Source organism: Mus caroli, unplaced genomic scaffold (assembly GCF_978045245.1).
Source record: "Mus caroli unplaced genomic scaffold, Mus_caroli_1 scaffold_14, whole genome shotgun sequence".
Taxonomy (NCBI): Eukaryota; Metazoa; Chordata; class Mammalia; order Rodentia; family Muridae; genus Mus; species Mus caroli.
The window spans coordinates 62,267,238-62,290,176 of record NW_028227269.1 but is presented as its reverse complement, the minus strand read 5'-3'; the positions used below and the strand labels follow the sequence as shown (position 1 = coordinate 62,290,176).

General features: G+C 39.4%; 1 pseudogene; it reads left to right on the top strand.

The window, feature by feature from the left end:
• Positions 1 to 11,054: 11,054 nt before the first annotated feature.
• On the top strand, positions 11,055 to 22,166 carry LOC110306533 (catenin alpha-2-like; annotated as a pseudogene).
• The last annotated feature ends 773 nt before the right edge of the window (positions 22,167 to 22,939 follow it).

Sequence of the window (22,939 nt, the reverse complement as noted above, 5' to 3'; positions counted from 1 at the left end):
TTATGATGTTGATTGGTTAACTTAATTGCTTATTCTATATTATTACTTTATTGTTTGTTTTCTTTGCAAACCCTCTTTCACAAAATTTTATTTTCTTTAATAGTAATGATGGACATTTATTATAAGCAACCATTTTAATGTTCATTTTCCTTTATTAAAAAATGATAGTCCAAGTTTAAAATCTACTATGGAATTTTGCAGTTACAAAATGACTGTTTTAACTGTAACTGTTCTTGGGAATACGACTTCTGGTAGTCAGGAATGATATTGGAACAGTAACAGAGAGTTACATTCTAATTCACAAGCCAGAGACAATAAAATAACTAACTGGGAAGGTAAGAACATTCATTGATGTGAACTGACTTTAAGTTCACTCCATGGAATGCTTTTATTTACAAGTAATTCAAGGCAAAATTTAATTGTGCAATTCTTAGATAAAGATCTATTCTCATTCTTGATGTATTTTCAAATGAGGTCTAAATTTTCTTTATATGTCATTATTTTTTTCATAAAAACTAAATTTTAATACCTGGCATACAATTCCCAAAATCCTTTTTCATAATCTGGGAGTGACAGTTTTATTTCCTTTGAACAAATTTTCTTTTGAATTATATTTAATTTTCTATTGTAGGTTATCTTTTAATGTATAAACACAAAAAGGAATATATATATTAGAAGAAGAAGAAGAAGAAGAAGAAGAAGAAGAAGAAGAAGAAGAAGAAGAAGAAGAAGAAGAAGAAGAAAGAAGAAGGAGGAGGAGGAGGAGGAGGAGGAGGAGGAGGAGGAGGAGGAGGAGGAGGTGGATGGATGGAGCCCATGACAGAGAAACACAATGTATGCATGGCCAAGGCAAGTGTCTACAAGTTTCCTGTTTTCTTCAGATGTTTTACAGGTTCAAGTCCTGTATAAGGACTTTCAATTATTTTGAATTAATTCTTGTTTATAATAATAGATAAAGGCCTAACTGTGTTCCTTTATAGACATACTGTTTTTCCAACAGCAATCTAAAAACGTCTCCCATTTCTCTAATGTGTTTTATTTTTGTAGACCTTGTCAAAAACTAGTTCTAATGGTATAAGTTTATTTTTTTTAATTAGGAATAAATTAGCCTTTATTCTTTCTTTTTTTTTGATTTTTAATATTTTTATTACATATTTTCCTCAATTACATTTCCAATGCTATCCCAAAAGTCCCCCATAGCGCCCCCCACTTCCCTACCCACCCATTCCCATTCTTTTGGCCCTGGCATTCCCCTATATTGGGGCATATAAAGTTTGCAAGTCCAATGGGCCTCTCTTTCCATTGATGGCCGACTAGGCCATCTTTCGATACATATGCAGCTAGAGACAAGAGCTCCGGGGTTCTGGTTAGTACATCATGTTGTTCCAACAATAGGGTTGCAGATCCCTTTAGCTCCTTGGGTACTTTCTCTAGCTTCTCCATTGGGAGCCCTGTGATACATCCAATAACTGACTGTGAACATCCACTCCTGTGTTTGCTAGGCCCCGGCATCATCTCACAAGAGACAGCTATATTTGGGTCCTTTCAGCAAAATCTTGCTAGTGTATGCAATGGTGTCAGCGTTTAGAAGCTGATTATGGGATGGATACCTGGATACGGCAGTCTCTAAATGGTCCATCCTTTCATCACAGCTATGAACTTTGTCTCTGTAACTCCTTCCCTGGGTGTTTTGTTCCCAATTCTAAGAAGGTACACAGTGTCCACACTTTGGTCTTCATTCTTCTTGAGTTTCATGCGTTTATCAAATTGTATCTTATATCTTGGGTATCCTAAGTTTTGGGCTAATATCCACTTATCAGTGAATACATATTGTGTGAGTTCTTTTGTGATTGTGTTACTTCACTCAAGATGATGCCCTCCAGGTCCATCCATTTGCCTAGGAATTTCATAAATTCATTCTTTTTAATAGCTGAGTAGTACTCCATTGTGTAAATGTACCATAATTTCTGTATCCATTCCTCTGTTGAGGGACATCTGGGTTCTTTCCAGCTTCTGGCTATTATCAATAGGGCTGCTATGAACATAGTGGAGCATGTGTCCTTTTTACCGGTTGGGACATCTTCTGGATATATGCCCAGGAGAGGTATTGCTGGATCCTCCGGTAGTACTATGTCCAATTTTTTGAGGAACCACCAGACTGATTTCCAGAGTGGTTGTACAAGCTTGCAATCCCACCAACAATGGAGGAGTGTTCCTCTTTCTCCACATCCTCGCCAGCAACTGCTGTCACCTGAATTTTTGATCTTAGCCATTCTGACTGGTGTGAGGTGGAATCTCAGGGTTGTTTTGATTTGCATTTCCCTGATGATTAAGGATGTTGAACATTTTTTCAGGTGTTTCTCTGCCATTCGGTATTCCTCAGGTGAGAATTCTTTGTTCAGTTCTGAGCCCCATTTTTTAATGGGGTTATTTGACTTTCTGGAGTCCACCTTCTTGAGTTCTTTATATATATTGGATATTAGTCCCTTATCTGATTTAGGATAGGTGAAGATCCTTTCCCAATCTGTTGGTGGTTTTTTTGTCTTATTGATGGTGTCTTTAGCCTTGCAGAAGCTTTGTAGTTTCATGAGGTCCCACTTGTTAATTCTCGATCTTACAGCACAAGCCATTACTGTTCTATTCAGGAATTTTTCCCCTGTGCTCATATCTTCAAGGCTTTTCCCCACTTTCTCCTCTATAAGTTTCAGTGTCTCTGGTTTTATGTGAAGTTCCTTGATCCACTTAGGCTTGACCTTAGTACAAGGAGATAGGAATGGATCGATTCGCATTCTTCTACATGTTAACAACCAGTTGTGCCAGCACCATTTGTTGAAAATGCTGTCTTTCTTCCACTGGATGTTTTTAGCTCCCTTGTCGAAGATCAAGTGACCATAGGTGTGTGGGTTCATTTCTGGGTCTTCAATTCTATTCCATTGGTCTATTTGTCTGTCACTATACCAGTACCATGCAGTTTTTATCACAATTGCTCTGTAGTAGAGCTTTAGGTCTGGCATGGTGATTCCACCAGAGGTTCTTTTATCCTTGAGAAGAGTTTTTGCTATCCTAGGTTTTTTGTTATTCCAGATGAATTTGCAGATTGCACTTTCTAATTCGTTGAAGAATTGATTTGGAATTTTGATTGGGATTGCATTGAATCTGTAGATTGCTTTTGGCAAGATAGCCATTTTTACAATGTTGATCCTGACAATCCATGAGCATGGAAGATCTTTCCATCTTCTGAGATCTTCTATAATTTCTTTCTTCAGAGACTTGAAGTTTTTATTATACAGATCTTTCACTTCCTTAGTTAGAGTCACGCCAAGATATTTTATATTATTTGTGACTATTGAGAAGGGTGTTGTTTCACTAATTTCTTTCTCAGCTTGTTTATTCTTTGTGTAGAGAAAGGCCATTGATTTGTTTGAGTTAATTTTATATCCAGCTACTTCACCGAAGCTGTTTATCAGGCTTAGGAGTTCTCTGGTGGAATTTTTAGGGTCACTTATATATACTATCATATCATCTGCAAAAAGTGATATTTTGACTTCATCTTTTCCAATTTGTATCCCTTTGATCTCCTTTTGTTGTCGAATTGCTCTGGCTAGGACTTCAAGTACAATGTTGAATAGGTATGGAGAAAGTGGACAGCCTTGTCTAGTCCCTGATTTTAGAGGGATTGCTTCAAGCTTCTGACCATTTACTTTGATGTTGGCTACTGGTTTACTGTAGATTTCTTTTATCATGTTTAGGTATGGGCCTTGAATTCCTGATCTTTCCAAGACTTTTATCATGAATGGGTGTTGGATCTTGTCAAATGCTTTTTCCGCATCTAACGAGATGACCATGTGGTTTTTGTCTTTGAGTTTGTTTATATACTGGATTACATTGATGGATTTCCGTATATTGTACCATCCCTGCATCCCTGGGATGAAGCCTACTTGGTCAGGATGGATGATTGTTCTGATGTGTTCTTGGATTCGGGTAGCAAGAACTTTATTGAGGATTTTTGCATCAATATTCATAAGGGATATTGGTCTGAAGTTTTCTATCTTTGTTGGGTCTTTTTGTGGTTTAGGTATCAGAGTAATTGTGGCTTCATAGAATGAGTTGGGTAGAGTACCTTCTGTTTCTATTTTGTGGAATAGTTTGTGAAGAACTGGGATTAGATCTTCTTTGAAGGTCTGATAGAACTCTGCACTAAACCCATCTGGTCCTGGGCTTTTTTTAGTTGGGAGACTATTAATGACTGCTTCTATTTCTTTGGGGGATATAGGGCTGTTTAGATCATTAACCTGATCTTGATTCAACTTTGGTACCTGGTATCTGTCTAGGAACTTCTCCATTTCATCCAGGTTCTCCAGTTTTTTTGAGTATAGCCTTTGGTAGAAGGATCTGATGGTGTTTTGGATGTCTTCAGGATCTGTTGTTATGTCTCCTTTTTCATTTCTGATTTTGTTAATTAGGATGCTTTCCCTATGCCCTCTAATGAGTCTGGCTAAGGGTTTATCTATCTTGTTGATTTTCTCAAAGAACCAGCTCCTTGATTGGTTGATTCTTTGAATAGTTTTTCTTGTTTCCACTTGGTTGATTTCACCCCTGAGTTTGATTATTTCCTGCCGTCTACTCCTCTTGGGTGAATTTGCTTCCTTTTGTTCTAGTGCTTTTAGGTGTGTTGTCAAGCTGCTAATGTGTGCTCTCTCTAGTTTCCTTTTGGAGGCACTCAGAGCTATGAGTTTTCCTCTTAGAAATGCTTTCATTGCGTCCCATAAGTTTGGGTATGTTGTGGCTTCATTTTCATTGAACTCTAAAAAGTCCTTAATTTCTTTCTTTATTCCTTCCTTGACCAAGGTATCATTGAGAAGAGTGTTGTTCAGTTTCCACGTGAAGGTTGGCTTTCTATTATTTATTTTGTTATTGAAGATCATCCTTAGTCCATGGTGATCTGATAGGATGCATGAGACAATTTCAATATTTTTGTATCTGTTGAGGCCTGCTTTGTGACCAATTATGTGGTCAATTTTGGAGAAGGTACCATGAGGTGCTGAGAAGAAGGTATATCCTTTTGTTTTAGGATAGAATGTTCTGTAGATATCTGCCAGATCCATTTGATTCATAATTTCTCTTAGTTTCACTGTGTCCCTGTTTAGTTTCTGTTTCCATGATCTGTCCATTGGTGAAAGTGGTGTGTTGAAGTCTCCCACTATTATTGTATGAGGTGCAATGTGTGCTTTGAGATTTACTAAAGTTTCTTTAATGAATGTGGCTGCCTTTGTATTTGGAGCATAGATATTCAGGATTGATAGTTCCTCTTGGAGGATTTTACCTTTGATGAGTATGAAGTGTCCCTCCCTGTCTTTTTTAATGACTTTGGGTTGGAAGTCAATCTTATCAGATATTAGAATGGCTACTCCAGCTTGTTTCTTCATGCCATTTGCTTGGAAAATTGATTTCCAGCCTTTCATTCTGAGGTAGTGTCTATCCTTTTCTCTGAGATGAGTTTCCTGTAAGCAGCAAAATGTTGGGTCCTGTTTGTGTAGCCAGTTTGTTAGTCTATGTCTTTTTATCGGGGAGTTGAGTCCATTGATATTAAGAGATATTAAGGAAAAGTAATTGTTGTTTCCTGTTATTTTTGTTGTTAAAGTTTGCATTTTGTTCTTGTGGCTGTCTTCTTTTAGGTTTGTTGAGGGATTAACTTATTGTTGTTTCTAGGGCGTGGTTCCTGTCCTTGTATTGGTTTTTTTCTGTTATTATCCTTTGAAGGGCTGGATTCGTGGAGAGATAATGTGTGAATTTGGTTTTGTCGTGGAATACTTTGGTTTCTCCATCTATGTTAATTGAGAGTTTGGCTGGGTATAGTAGCCTGGGCTGGAATTTGTGTTCTTTTAGTGTCTGTATAACATCTGTCCAGGATCTTCTGGCTTTCATAGTCTCTGGTGAAAAATCTGGTGTAATTCTGATAGGCTTGCCTTTATATGTTACTTGGCCTTTTTCTCTTACTGCTTTTAGTATTCTATCTTTATTTAGAGCATTTGTTGTTCTGATTATAATGTGTCGGGAGGTATTTCTTTTCTGGTCCAGTCTATTTGGAGTTCTGTAGGCTTCTTGTATGTTCATGGGCATCTCTTTCTTTAGATTTGGGAAGTTTTCTTCTATAATTTTGTTGAAGATGTTTGCTGGTCCTTTGAGTTGAAAATCTTCATTCTCATCCACTCCTATTATCCGTAGGTTTGGTCTTCTCATTGTGTCCTGTATTTCTTGGATGTTTTGAGTTAGGATCTTTTTGCATTTTACATTTTCCTTGATTGTTGTGCCGATGTTCTCTATGGAATCTTCTGCACCTGAGATTCTCTCTTCCATCTCTTGTATTCTGTTGCTGATGCTCATATCTATGGTTCCAGATTTCTTTCCTAGGGTTTCTATCTCCAGTGTTGCCTCCTTTTGGGTTTTCTTTATTGTGTCTACTTCCCTTTTTAGGTCTAGTATGGTTTTGTTCATTTCCATCATCTGTTTGGATGTGTTTTCCTGTTTTTCTGTAAGGACTTCTACCTGTTTGATTATGTTATCCTGTTTTTCTTTAAGGATTTGTAACTCTTTAGCATTGTTCTCCTGCCATTCTTTAAGGGATTTTTGTGCTTCCTCTTTATTGTCTTCTGCCTGTTTAGCAGTGTTCTCCTGTATTTCTTTAAGTGTGTTATTAAAGTCCTTCTTGAAGTCCTCTATCATCATCAGGAGATGTGCTTTTAAATCCGTGTCTAGCTTTTCCGGTGTGTTGGGGTGCCCTGGACTGGGCGAAGTGGGGGTGCTGGGTTCTGATGATGGTGAGTGGTCTTGGTTTCTGTTAGTAAGATTATTACGTTTACCTTTCGCCATCTGGTAATCTCTGGGGTTAGTTGTTATCGTTGTCACTGTTTAAAGATTGGAGCAGAAGCTGTGTTCCACTCACCAGCAGTCCCAAAATCCTGCGGCGGGGATCGTGGGTAGCTGGCGGGTGTCAGGCAACCCTGTGCTCCCGCTACCCCGGCGCTGATCCGGCCGGATGAGGCCTGTGGCCCTATTCAGGCCGGTTTCTGCTTCCCTAACTAATGCAGTCTCAGGTCCCGCGCCATAAGTTTATTTTTTAATTCACTTTAAATTCTGATCACTGCACCCAATTTAGGTCACCCCTAACCACAATCCCTCCTTCCTTCTTCCACTTCTCCTCTGAGATGGTAGAGCCCCCCTTCCTCACTCCTACCCTGGCACATCAAGTCTGCAGGGCTAGGCACATCCTCTCTTACTGAGGCCAGACAAAACAGCCAAGTAGGTGGAACAGTTTCCATAGATAGGCAATAGCTTTAGGGATAGCCCTCAATACACATGATCCACATGAAGACAGCTGCTGCATATCTGCTACATATGCAGGGGGCATAGGTCCAGCCAGTATATACTCTTTGGTTGGCGGTTCAATCTCTGAGAGCCTCAAGGATCCAGGTTAGTTGACTCTGTTGATCTTCCTGTGGAGTTCCTACCCCACTTCAGGGCACTCAATCCTTGCCCCAACTTACCCATAAGAGTCCTCAAGCTCCATGCACTGATTGGCTACGGGTATCTTCATCCATCTGAGTCAGCTGCAGGGTGGAGTCTCTCACAGAAAGTCTTGCTAGGCTTCCATTGTCAAGTATAACAGAATGTAACAAAATATCAATAATAGTGTCAGGAATTGGAGCTTGTCCATGGGATAAATCTCTAGTTGGGCCACTTGTTGCTTGGCCATTCCCACATTCTCTGCTCCTAAACTGTCCCTGAATTTCTTGTAGACAGCATAGATTTTGGGTAGATAATTTTGTGGATGGGTTGGTATCCCTATCAAGCCACTAGAGTTGCTGCCTGGCTATAGGGGTGGCCCCTTCAGGTTATATATCCCCAATGCTGTGAGTCACAGCTAAGTCTCCCCCACTGATTCTTGGGCAACTCCCCTATTGCTGGTCTCTGACTCATCTCCTTCTCACCCCTGCCAGTTGCAGATTCCCATTCATTTTCATGGTCATCTGGCCATTTCTCCTATCCCTCCCCATACGTGATCCTGAATACCCCCACCACATTTACATCCCCATCACCCCTTTCACTCAGCTCTCTCCATCCATCTGTCTAATATGACCTTTTTTATTTCCCCTTCTAAGTGAATGTCAAGCATAGCTGCTTGGGTTTTACTTCTGGTTTAGTTTCTTTGACTCTGTGGAGTGTATCATGGATATCCTATGTTTTGTGGCTAATATCTACTTATAAGGGAGTAAACACCAGGCAGGTATCTAGTTAGACCAGAACCATTTTTGGGGGGGTTTGATTCAATTCCATTGATCAATATTTCTGTTCCTATACTAATAACATGCAGCTTTTTATTTCTTTTGTTCTGTAGTACACCTTGGAGTAGGGATGGTGATACCTCCAGAAGTTATTTTACTGTTCATGATTGTTTTAGCTATCTTGGGATTTTTGATTTTTCATCTGAAGTTGAGAATTGCTCTACCAAGGTCTTTAAATAGTTGTGTTAGAATTTTGATTCGAATTTTATTGCAAATTGCTTTGGTTAAAATGACCACTTTTCTCTATGTTAATTTTACTAATTCATGTACATAGGAGATCTTTCCATCTTATGATATTTTCCTCAATTTCTTTCTTCAGTAACATGAAATTCTTGTCATACAGGTTTTTCACTTGCTTGGTTAGAGTTACATGAAGATATTTTATATTATTCATGACTATTGTAATTTCTTTCTCTGTCCACTTGTCATTTATAGAAAGAATGACTACTGATTTTTTTTTTAAATACATATTGCATCTAGCCACTTTGCTGAAGGTGTTTATCAGCTATAGGAATTCTCTGGTTGAATTTTTAGGGTCACATTTGAATACTATCATATCATCTGAAAATAGCTGTACTTTGACTTCTTTTTTCCAATTTGTATACTCTGGATCTCCTTTAGTTGTCTAATTATTCTGGCTACAATTTTTAGTATAATATTGTCTAGATAAGGAGAGAATAGCACCTTATTTTGTCCCTGATTTTAGTAGAGTTGATTTAAATTATCCTGCATTTAGTTTAATGTTGGTGATTGGTTTGCTGTATATTGTGTTTTATATCTCTCATCTCTCTAAGACTTTTAACCTGAAGGGGTGTTGGATTTTGTTAGAGGCTTTTTCAGCATATAATGAGATGATTGTGTGTGAGCTTTTTTCCAATCAGTTTTTTTGATATGGTGCATCATATTGATGGATTTTTGTATATTGAACCATTCCTTTATCCCTGAAATGAAGCCTATTTGATCATGGTGGATGATATTTTTGATGTGTTCCTGGATTTGATTTGCAAGGGTTTTTTGCATCAATATGCATAAGAATAATTGGTCTGAAATTCTCCTTCTTTTTTTAGGTTTTGTATCAGGGTGTCAGGGTGACTGTGGCTTTGGAGAATGAGTTTGGCAGTGGTACTTCTGTTTCTATTTGGTGGAATAGTTTGAGGTATATTGGTATTAGCTGTTCCTTGAAGGTCTGGTAGAATTCTGCAGTAAAACTATCTGCCCTGGCCGTGTTTTGGTTGGGGGACTTTTAACGGCAACTTCTTTTTCTTTATGGGTTATAAGACTGCTTGTTAAGTGGTATCTGCAAATACATTCTATTGATATTTTTCAATTATGTATAGTACAAGTTTTTGAAGTAAGACCGAATGATTCTTTGAATTTGCTCAGTGTCTCGTATTATGACTCCTTTTTCATTTCTGAGTTTGTTTGGATATCATCTTTCTGTCTTTTGGTCAATTTGGCTAATGGTTTGTCTATCATTCTTATTTCTTTATGGAGGCAGTAATGCTATGAACTTTCCTCTTTTCACTGCTTTCATTTCATCAGATGAATTTGGGTATGTTGTGCCTTTTGAATTCTAGAAAGTCTTTACTCTCCTTCTTTATTTCTTCCATGACCTACAGGTCTGATGAAGGAGGGTAGAGAGGTGTTGGGATATTGGAACTCCTCCAGGGAAAGCAGACTGCCCAGGGCAGCTCAGGGTGCCCCCAGAGGACTCAGTGAGCAAGAAAAGTGGGTGGGAAAAGGGAATCTAACCTGTATGGTTCAGGATTCAGAGGTTGGATGAAGAGATCTGAAGAAGGAGGTTGAAATGGTGTCATGAGAATTGGTCTAGATATATTTTAATGACAATACTCTACTGTTGGTTGCTAAAACTTATTAGTATAAATTTAAATCAAGAAGAGTGATATATTTAATTAGTTTCCCTTCAAACTCCTTTGGATATTTTTAATCTCTTTGGGTTTAATTTGAAATTATTTTTCTCATTTACCTCTTTAGTTACATCTATTCATGGATAGTTCAGGTTTTTTGGGAAGTTCAGCATATTATTGGCAGTTTATATGAGAAAAATATGCTTGTCGATTCTATATCGTACAACGGTACTGAATTAATTCATTAGAACTAACAATTTTAATGGTGCATTTGGGATTTATTATAAATGAATCCCTGTATCTGAAATAAAGGAAATTTTACTGTTTTTCTTGTTCAGCTTTTCTTGTATGCTCACTTCTATATTGATCAGAATCAGTGAGCATTGCCAGTGTACTATTTACCAGACCTTAGAGAAAAAGTACTTATGGTAATTATGTTCGACGTAACAATCTTTCATTATGTCTAGTTTTCCACAATGTAGTAAGCAACTTACTCAATTACTTATTTACTCACACACGTAAATATGTGTGTGAGAATATGTGTGTGTGTGTGAATGTGTGTGTGTGTGTGTGAATAAAGACATTTTTTACTGTAGTTGTTGCACTCACCTTGTCCAGCAAGAAAAGACGCAACATGGTCAGATTCTTCTCAACAGCTTTCTTTATTTCAGGAACACCTCCATGCTACTGGGGAACTCTTGAAACCCCGGGAGGACCGCCTATATCCACCCCAGCACTGGGGAGAGCTACGTGTCCTCCTGGGATTCATCAGTCTGTCGGCCCCTTTGATATGTAACACCTGCTCGGGAGGGGTTGGCGCCAGATTCGGGCTGGTGCCTGCGCAATGGCGTTGTTTACAGCACAGGTCTATCGGAGGTCAGTGCCATCTTTTGGGCGTGCGGCTGCCTACATCTCCCCCTTTTTTGTTTAATAATATGATGCTGGACTAGGTCTGGGCAAGTCTGTCCATCAGCTACGGCTCCTGTCTTAGGTTGATCCTTTCATGTCACAGCCTTACCCGTCCTAGGGTTACCCTATCGCCACTGGGCCACATGTCTTAGGTTGGTCTGTGCATAAGGAAAGTTGCCCGTCTCTGTATATCGCAGTGCTGTGTGACAGTAACTGCTAAATGACCTAGGGCAAACTCTACAAAAGAGGAACTAAACTTCAGGGGAGACGCCCTCTTTAATTGCCATCAATGCTTGGTACACCACTGCCTTATACTGAGTGTGCTCTCGTTTGCCAGACACAAAAGACACAACCCAGGTGGACCACTGCGCCCCAGGCCAAAATTCCCGCCCACTCCTTAAACTATGAGAAGGCATTGGTGATCCAGGAGGTGAAGTCCCCTAAGGTGACGGGGTCCAGTTGAGTGCTGTTGAGTTTGGCAATCTGGAGAAGCAGCTTTCTGGACAACTACTCCGCTTTAGCCGACCAATTTCCTACTCAGATAAGAGGTGAATCTGTTCAAGAGACTGAGAGAAATTAGCTTATACAACTTTATACAAGGGGCACCTAATGGGCATAGGTGGCAAACATTTCAAAATCTACTATAGGCACAAAGGTAAGAAATTTCACAACCACAGCAGTATACCCTGCCAACATTCTGCTAACAAACATGTCCTTCCAGAACTATTACAATCTATATCGCTGTCGGGGGGAGTAATTTTCACATCAGCCTCTCTGGTACCCAAATCGGGTGTTCTTGACTTTGTGGAAAAACACAAACTGCTCCCCTGGATCTCGAAATAACAGGATCTGGGCCATACCATTTTCCAGTTAGGACATCTTTCCATTTGACATCCTGTTTAAGGATAGGCGAGGTCATGGCATGCCTATCTGCAGCCGAACGACCATGTTCGTCCAGAATTAAAAAAATATTAAAGTAAAGAGGGCTAAAGATAATTGTTCTTTGGGTGGCTGGCCATGGGCAATTCCCCCTTTTTGTTTTTGTAAGAGTTCTTTTAAGGTTCGATGTGCTCTTTCCACAATGCCTTGGCCCTGTGGATTGTAGGGAAGGCCAGTAGAGTGACTAACGTGCATTATTTTTCAAAAGGTTTGGAATGATTTTGATGTATATGCGGGGCCATTATCAGTTTTTAAACTATCTGGCCTTCCCCAAGCTGCCCAGGTTTCTAGGCAATGGCCAACCACATTGTGGGATTTCTCACCGGACATGGGGGAGGCGAAAATGACACCTGAACAGGTGTCAATTGAAACATGAACATATTTTAATCTTCCAAATGCTGAGACATGAGTAACATCCATTTGCTACAGTTTTAGAGGAAGCAATCCACGAGGGTTAATACCAACATGAGGAGGGTGGTGAAATTGTACACACTGTGGACATTGTAACACCACATCTCGTGCTGAGGTTCGAGAGATATCAAATTTCTGCTGAAGTGTAGCAGCAGGAACATGATACAATCGATGAAAATCTTTTGCAAGCTCCAGTGGGGTGGCATGAAAAATAAATTCCATGCGAGTGCTAGTGTCCACTAAGGCATTTCTTTCTGCCATAGGGCCTGGTAAGGTAGAGTGAGCTCGTATATGTTGAATAAAGAATTTATGTGTTCTTTTCCAAATCAAATTTTGTAACTCTAATAAGATGGTGCACACAGGGCTTGTAGGTATAATGGGTCCTGCAATTTCTAATGCATGCACTGAATTTACTACATAAGTCGAATCAGAGACTAGATTAAAAGATTCCTTAAAAGCTTTGAATACTTCCAACACAATTTTACATTCAGTAAGTTGTGGGGTGCCAGGATTGTATTGAAAAAGAACGGGTTTTTGAGAGTTAACTACATAGGCACCAACACCTGTTTTAGAACCATCTGTATATATATCCAATGCACCTGATATGGCTTTAGATGCTGTGACTTTGGGGAAAATCACTGGATTTTCACTAAAAAATTGTAGCAAAGGATCTTTGGGATAATGATTACCTAATTCCCCATTAAAACTACAGCGCAATAGAGCCCAATCATCTATCAAAGAACTTAGAATCTGTATTTGATTAGCATTATAAGGTGTAATGATTTTCTGAGGGGGTGCTCCAAAATGTTGAATACACGATTTAATGCCCCAAATCGCTAATTGAGCTACAGCAATGGGATAATATTCAAGGGTTTTATTGGGAGATACATGAGGATAAATCCACAATAGAGGACCTGAATGCCACAACACTCCTGTTGGTTGACGGAATGTCTTCAAAATGCATAAGAGGATGTCCTCTCCCTCTTTCCATCTATACAGTTTGGCCATTTCTAAACACCTTTCTACCTTTTCTAATGCTACTTGGGCCTCGGGTGAGAGCACGAGGTGACAAAAGCTGTGGATCGCCCTTCAATATATCAAAAAGGGGGATTAATTCAAAATTTGATAGCCTCATATATGGATGAATCCAATTTATATCACCTAGCAATTTCTGGAAATCATTTAATGTTTTTAAATGATCTTTACATAATTCTATCTTTTGGGGTGTAATAAAATGTGGAGTAATTTGAGCACCCAAGAACTCTCCTAAATTTCCCATTTGAACTTTATCAGGAGCTATAAATAATTGTTTCATTTCTAATTCTTTTACTAGCTTAATATAGGCTTCATCTAAACTTTCTTTATTCTTTGAGGCAAGAAGGACATCATCTACATAATCTACTATCCTTAACTTTGGGAATGCATCATGGACAGGTTGTAGGGCTTCTCCTACAAAAAGTTGACACATAGTAGGACTGTTTGCCATCCCTTGAGGTAAAACTATCCATTGATACCATTTATTAGGCTCTTCATTATTTACAGAAGGAAGAGTAAAGGCAAAGCGCTCACTATCACACAATGCAAGGGGAATAGAGAAAAAACAATTTTTAATGTCAATGATTATAATAGCCCACTCTTTGGGCAAACTAGAAAGTAGGGGCAGACCCCTCTGTATGGGGCCCATAATCTGCATTTGATTATTAATGGCTCGAAGATCATGCAGGAGCCTCCATTTGCCTGATTTTTTCTTAATCAAGACTGTGGGTGTGTTCCAAGGTGACTGGGAAGGTTGAATATGTCCTAATTTCAATTGTTCCTCTACTAATTCTCTGGCAGCTACTAATTTTTCAGTGGAAAGTGGCCATTGAGGAAACCATACAGGCTCCTCTGTTTTCCAAGTAATGGGTATACCACCCTCAACGGCCCCTAGGAAAAACCCAATCCCTTTCTATCTTGTTTGAACTTTGCAGGCACTGACCTAGTCCTGCCTTGTAATGACTTTCCTAACCCTTTTCCTGGGGTGTAGCCCATATTAGACATAATTTCTCAGGCTTGTGGGGAATACTCATTAGTTAGTATAAGATCCATTTGGGTTAAGACATCCCTACCCCATAGGGTCACAGGAATATCCACAATATAAGGAAAAAATTTCCCTGACTTACCTTCCTCATGTTTCCAAGTTAATTCCTTAGCACTTATAAGGGGAGCAGTCTTATAACCTAGACTGCGGAGGCTTTGAGATGATGTTTGCGAAGGCTATTTTGGTGGCCAATCATGAGCGGAGATAATACTGCGATCTGCACCTGTGTCTAGCAACCCCAGAAAGGATCGTCCTTCAACCTCCAAAGTTAACATGGGGCGATCTCCTAATTCCATTGATAAGAAAGTGAACCGAGAACCTGTAGAACCTAGTCCACTCTCTTCTCTTATTTTATTATTTGCTGGAAAATGTTTATGCAAACTTTGCAATAGTAATAATTGAGCAATTCTATCTCCTGGAGAGATAGCTGAAATACCACTGGGGGAGGCCACTAAGATTTTCACAACCCCCGTATAATCTGGATCAATCACTCCAGGGGTAATTTGTAATCCTTTTGAAGCAGAAGATGAGCGGCCAAGCAATAGTCCTACAGTATCTTTGGGAAGGGGGCCTTTAAAATCTGTATCTATGGGCTGTACCCCCATCTGTGGGGTTAATACGAGTCTGGTGGTGGAGTGGAGGTCCAATCCTGCGGCTCTCTGTGGTCAGTAGTGGCTCAGTAGTGGCTCTCCGTGGTCTCTCGGGTGACAGAGAGACGGCCAAGATCTTGTCTGGTCTTTCTGAAGAGCCCCATATATTTGAGGGCCCTGGGGACGTGGGCCCCGCTGTCCGTTTTTTGGCCTAGTGCCATTATATCCTGCTTGTAATGGTCAGCCTTCTATGTCCTTAGTATATCCTGCTTGTAATGGTCGGCCTTCTATGTCCTTTATTGATCTGCACTCATTAGCCCAATGTTTTCCTTTTCTACATTTATGGCATATTCCTGGCTGTCTAGGTTTATCTAATTGAGTCCTTTTCTCATTTTCGGGGCATTGCCTTCTAAAATGTCCTCTCTGGCCACATTTATAACAAGTATCATTATTAGATCTACCCAATTGTACCACAGCTGCCGCCAGGCCTTCATTGGTCAACGGGACCCCTAGTTCTCTGCAAACCTTCATCCAAACTTCTAAACCTTTATGTTTATATGGTGTAATAGCTGCTCTACACTCCTTAGTGCATTGCTCATACACTAGCTGTTTTACTAAAGGCATAGCTATATTAGGATCTCCAAAAATTCTAGCGGCTGCTTCAATGAGGCATGCTGCAAAGTCTGAAAATGATTCTGTGGGACCCTGCAAGATTTTTGTAAGATTGCCTGAGACTGCGCCTTTGTTCGGCAATGCCTTCCATGCTTTGGTAGCTACCTCATTTATTTGAGCATAGACTGCTTCAGGATAATTTGTTTGATCTAAAGCAAAACGTCCTAAACCTAGAAGCATGTCTGCATCCCAATGTCTCTGAGGATCTTGTCCTGTGGCTAAATTTGCTGATGCCTGACTGTTTGCATATTCATAGGACAAGGACTTCCAATCTAAACAGTGTCCGGACGACAAACAAGCTCGAGCAATATTATTCCAGTCCTCCGGGGTGAGGCGATATCTAGCAAGCGCCTTGACCTGTGCAACTACAAAAGCTGCACTCACCCCATAGGTACGGACTGACTCAGCCAGCTGCTTAATAGTTTTAAAATCTATTGGCTCATGATACCGTCGTCCCTGGCCATCTAAGAATACAGGGAAAGTCAGTTCAGCTTCCTTCCAAACCTCTGAGCACAATGAGGTACCTTGTTTACCAGCTTTTGTGGATTCCTTTTTTACTGTATACTCAGGGTTAAGAGGTGGAGCGGTCGGCACTTTACTCCTTTGCCAGCCGACCCCCCTTTTTTCGTACCTATCCCTCTCATACTGAGCTGCCTCTTCTTCTAGGTCAGCTTCCTCATCTTTATCAAGCTCTGAGTCACTGGAGTCAGAACTTGCTGAACTTATTGTTAAGTCTTTTAATGAGGGATATCCTTTTGCTATTTCCTTTCCTTTCTCATTATTTCCTTTTCCTTTTGAATTTTCCTTTCCTCCCTTTTCCTTTTCTCTCTCTTTTTCGCCCCTTTTCTTTCTTTTACTTATATGTTTCCTATCTTCCTCTGACATACTTTCTTGTTCCATAAAAATTTTCTGACCTGCCTTAACTGCTCCTATCACCCAAAAGCAGAGGCCAGAAATTACAAAAAACAAAACAAAAACACTAAGAGCTACCCACACTGGGTCTACGGGCAAGAGAATCATATCCCTCCTTTTAACCAGGGATCAATTTTTGGAGACTTACTGGTTATGCCGTTCTTCAGCTGAAGAGTTCTGAATCCATGAAATCCTCAGTTCCCCATACGGGCCACCACTTTGTTGCACTCACCTTGTCCAGCAAGAAAAGACGCAACATGGTCGAATTCTTCTCAACAGCTTTCTTTATTTCAGGAACACCTCCATGCTACTGGGGAACTCCCGAAACCCCGGGAGGACCGCCTATATCCACCCCAGCACTGGGGAGAGCTACATGTCCTCCTGGGATTCATCAGTCTGTTGGCCCCTTTGATATGTAACACCTGCTGGCGCCTGTGCAATGGCTTTGTTTATGGCGCTGGTGTACTGGAGGTCAGAGCCATCTTTTGGGCGTGCGGCTTCCTACATGTAGTGACATTCATAATTTCTTTGCCTTTCTTCCTCCTTAGAGTCTATATTGGTGATAGGAAGTTTTCAGGAGAGTTAAAAGGAATTTTTGATCAGAGAGAAAGAAGATTGTACAGTATAATTTCACATCAGATACACCCTCTGCAGGAACAATGAACTGGGAGATCCAGAAAAACTGCTATATTGCTGCCTGAGCACTTTCCCTTAAAGAATAAAAAAAGATTAAAAGGATTTTAAGTTAGTATGGAGAAGTGATGAGATAAATTGTGTAACTTCATCGAGCACATCTGTACTGGCTAGTTTTGTGTCATCTTGACACAGCTGGAGTTATCACAGAGAAAGGAGCTTCAGTTGAGGAAATGCCTCCATGAGATCCAACTGTAAGGCATTTTCTCAAATTAGTGATCAAGGGGGAAAGGCCCCTTGTGGGTGGGACCATCTCTGGGATGGTAGTCTTGGTTCTATAAGAGAGCAGGCTGAGCAAGCCAGGGGAAGCAAGCCAGTAAAGAACATCCCTCCATGGCCTCTGCATCAGTTCCTGCTTCCTGACCTGCCTGAGTTCCAGTCCTGACTTCCTTCAGTGATGAACAGAAATGTTGAAGTGTAAGCTGAATAAACCCTTTCCTCCCCAAATGCTTCTTGGTCATGATGTTTGTGCAGGAATAGAAACCCTGACTAAGACAACATCCTACTAGAGATGGTGTTGAATGCCATGCAAACTCTAAAGTTTGGGACAAGGTAAAGCATGTGAGATTTAATTTTATTGTGCATGGTTAGAAAGATAATAGTGCCACTATAGAGAAAAGGAGTTAGGCAGAAACATTTGTTGAAGCACAAGAACAAAGGATAAACGTAGTTTTGACAATTCTGTGTGATGACTGGGGAAATGCAAGTTTTGGGAGAGGGAATTACACAAGGCTGAGTGCAGTCCGTGATTTGCTTGTTACTTTTACATATGACAGTAAACTGTTCCAAACTCCCCAAAGAGCATGGGATGGAATTGAAAATGAAATGGTAATTTCTCATCTAACAATCAATTGGCAGTGGCTTGCTTACAGCTTTAATGTATAATTACTATAGAGATTTCTGAAGCTTTAACACCAATTGCTATACAGTAAGTAGGTAAAAAAAGTCAACAAGGCATGTTGAGCACTATTAAATTATTTTGAAAATTCTATGGTATATTGTTAAGATAAATAACGATTTCCAAAAAAATACATGAATTCAGAAAAGTAGCCAATGATCTACTATTTCATATTTTTAATGAAGCTGAAAATAGAAATAATTCATATCAATAAATAGATATTTTGAATAAGCTACTTTTGAAAAAAATATGTCTTGGATGATTTCCAAATTTATCAACTGAGTAATGGTGGTTGATATAAAGTTGAAATAAAATCTTCCAAGCACACTCAACACTCAAAGGTAAGCAACTTGGATGTATATTTTAGGAACCTTAAAAATAATCTTAACAAATCTGTAGAAAAATCTTAAGTTTATTTAAAGATTCTTTTTTTTTTTAGATAATTTTCTTACACTCAGTTACTACTAATAGCAGTTGATGGTTCACAGAAATAATGGTTCTAATGACCTTTTCAAATATTGAGAACGATGTGCATTAGAATTCTGGCAAATACTTATATATGAGATTAGTCATTGAATTCTATGATTGTACATATTTACAACTCAAGAAGCAAAAACCTTATTCATTATTATGATCTGGCAAATAGTCCTTTTTTTTTTTCTGAAAAAGCAACTAACTTGATGCAGCATTAAGTTTGATTTTGCTTTAGTCAATTTTTTTACAGTTTTAGATTTCTAACCATGATTGAAACATCTCCTTTTTCTAATGTTATGACCTATCATTTGCAATCAAATTTTTAGAAAATATGCTTAAGTTTTTATTTAGTTGTATTTGATTCTAATTGATACTTTTATTTCTAATTTGACTTAATTCTGTAGTACAACTGACTGAAACCCAGGTTTTGAACTTGTGAGGCAAGTAGCCTACCACTAAGTTATCTCATAGGCCTTTTACTTGCATATTAAAATACACCAGGAGAGAGGTGCTACAGGGAGCAAGTAGGAAATTGTTCACAGAGTCCAACTAGATAATGGAAAGCCATAATTTGTGGTGTGATGCAAACAAGCACCAAAGCTTCCTGATTCAAAAATTCCAACTCTGACAGGAGTCATAATGACACCAGAAGGAGACAACTTTTGTGTGAGTTACCAATTTGGCTTGTTCCATCTCCAAAAATGAGGAAGGGGTGAAGTTAGTCAGGATGGCAGCCATGCAGATTGACAGTCTGTGTCCTCAAAATTGCTTTTGGAAACAGTGATGCCACCCTTTGCTGAACAAGTTAAGGTTGATATTGAAGCCCTGAATGCCAATTTCCTTCAACCTTTCAAGGAGAATAAGTTCATCTGTGTGGAACCTCTGGGGATGGGGGAGACATTTAGCAGAAATCTGACATTGGTCAAGAACAAAGAAATGGGCTTCAGGCAGGAATCTGATATTAGGCCATGACAAGGAACTAAGTTCAGGCAGGAATCTCAATTTTAGGGTGGAACAAAAGAAGTAGGCTTCATACAAGAAATCTGATTTTGGGCTTGGACAAGGAAGTGGGCTCAGATATTTTGGTCATTCTGACAAGCCCTTAGAAACAGCTATCAAGGGAATAATCATGGGGCTTTGCTCAGTGTCTTGCTTGTTGTTTATTATACTACTTGCCCTTGTTACTTGCATGTAATTAAAATTGGATAAAAGCAGATTGAGGAAAAAAATAAACCTGCCTTCAGTCTCAGAATTGACTGGAGTCATGCTACAGTATTGTCCAGTTGTCTCTTTCTTTTCACTTGTTGCTCCTGTGCTGGAGAACCTGTTGACTGACTGAGTGAGCAGGCTTGATCATTCCTCGAAGTCTTATGCACGGTGTATGATGTTTCTCTATTGTCAGGCATCATCTAGAAAAAGCTAAGGCTAGAAGGTAGCTTGCCTGAAGTGGTGGACTTCCTAGAGGTGGCCTACCATTTTTTTGCATGGTCTGTGAAGGGTAAGCTCTACCAGGCAAAGCCATAAAGGGGTCCCATTCTAGGATTGCTGATATGCCTTTTTTGTCATTATTAAATCAATATAATAATACTTTGGCATTATACCACCCTGAGCAGATCAACATAAGGATTAACTTTCATGAATTAATGCTGTTTACAAGAATTAATGATTTTGTAGAATTCCTGATTTGATCCAAATAATCTTAGGAAGAAAGTTTTAAGTGACAGTTTAAGTTGTTTTGGTAGAAAGGTGTAATAAATTTAAAATCAAGTATAGAATGTACCTGCTACTCATGATAGTAAGTAAAAGCTGTGTAATAAGAAATACAATGAGCTTTCATATTTCACTCAAAGGATATATAGACTTGGAACAAATTTGTGTTCCAGGAAAATCATTCAGGTCTAAGGACAAAGTCATAGGTATGCACTATGATAAGACAAGTCCAGGTGAGACTGTTGCTTTGAACTTATAATGAGCATATAGAAGAAAACACTGCTTTCAACTTAATACAACATCTTTTTGTCGATCTCATTTTGTGTAACATTTTATTTATGAGCTAACTTTCTAAGAACATTTGTTTGTAAAAAGGCCAAAGAAAAGAAATAAAGGTGGTATGGTATGGTAGCTTGGGGGGCTGTGCCCCATCCATCCATCCAGCCAGCCAGCCAAATGTATGGATGCAGCCATTTTCCACTTCATCTAGTGTGTTTGTGTTTTCTTTGTGAGTGAATCTTTTCTTTCTGGTTCATAAAGAGTTAACTAACATCACCTACAAAGGGGCTTCTGACTAGCTGGCCAGAGAAAGGAATGCTAACAATAAATAATTTACCTAATTCTGGGCATTCATTACCTAATACAGCATGTGTTAATGGCCAAAGCCAGTGGGTTTTGGCCAAAGAATAAGCAAGAAAGTGACAAGTCTCCAGAGGCCATCAGCTAATAGCATCCAGTACAGTTAGAGAAAGTTATGAGGTCAGAGATTGTCAGTCTTTTGGCCATTGTTCAAGGCCGTATCCCACCTCAGCTCATTTCTCTAAGGACAGGAAGGACCCTGCAGATATCAGAAAGGCTGTGCTAATGATGACTCCAGAAGAGGTAGAAGATAATTCTAACTTTGGAAAAGAGGATTATGATGTGCATTGTTGGACAAGTGTTCAGCCCTAGGACAACCAGCTCATTGCTGGGCAGAGTGCAGGGGCCATCATGACACAACTATCACAGGAGAAGAAAGCAAAAATAGCTAAGCAGGTAGACATTCTTCAACAAGACAAAAGCAAGCTGGATGCTGGCATCTTAATTGGAATGACAGTGGTAATAAGAACATTTCTCTAGCCAAGCATATATATATGGTCATGATGGAGATGACAAACTTCACAAGTCCCACTGGAAAATGCATCTGATGTTATTAAAGCTGCCAAGAAGACTGCAGTACCAGGCTCTTGAATGGACAAGTCAGCTCATACTGTGTCCTGATTCAGTATGCAAGTATTATTAGCCTACCTTCATTGGTTTGCCTTGTATTGCCATAAGCATAACATCTGTAGTAAAGTGAAGATTTAGTTCAGAATCTCAGAGGAAAGTTCATTATGTTAGGGCTGGACATTGCTATGTCACTCATCCATGCAGCCCAAAACCTGATGAATGCTGTGGTTTCCACAGTGAAAGGATCTTATGAGATCTCAACCAAGTACCAGAATGTCTATGGAAGAGCAGATGTCAACTCTCCAGATGTGTCTCGGATGATTAAGGCTCCTGAAAGAAGCCCCCTGTGAAGGGAAAAAGACCTGAAGAATTTCAGACAAAAGTTTGATGGGGGTCTCAAAAGAAAACATTTCACCTGTTCAAGCTTTAAATGAATTCAAGGCTATGGATTCCTTCTAGGACAATAGGCTTCAAACAAGAAAGCCTTTTCTGTCTGCCCCCCTTTCGTTTTTATTTTGATTCCATTTTTATAAGCATACCTGCCGATGTGTATGTCTCTGGTCTGGGGAAATTAGACAAATAGTGTTTGTGTGCATGTAAGATGAGATGAGATCTATGCTATTGCTCTATAGGTAGCCTGGGAAGAGACAGATGATTTCTGACCCGAGGTGGCACAGAGCTGCCCTTTGTGACATTCTCTTGAAGCTGGGCAAAAAGTTCACACTGAGATGTTCATGGGAATGAGAGAGATGAGAAAAATAAACTTATCTCTACAAAAGCAAATTCTAATGCAGGCAAGAATCATTAGGTTGGCAGATATATTCATAAGTGAAAAACCCAGAGGTGTAATGGTAGAACATAAGGACTGTACTGCTTCTGTTTCAGTTCAAAAATGTACTGCTCAATACACTGAGGTATTCTACAAATTGAACAATTTAACCTCAATGTCATGTATCCATGTTATCATGTGGATTCTTAGCTGAGGAGAAAGCAACTCATTCCATGCCAAATGTTTCTTTAACCTGCATTCTTCCTGTTCTTTCTTCCTGGTAGTGTCATTACTAGTGTTTCTCACATTCCTTTGAGATACCTGATGATGAAAAGTGGAGTTCAATTGTCCTTCTTTCTCTCTTTTTAAACTTGAACTCTGAATTTGCTAGACTAAGGAGGCTCAGTGGCAGAACGTTTGTGAAATGGAGATTGACAGTATGTGAAGGTTTAAAGCAAATGCT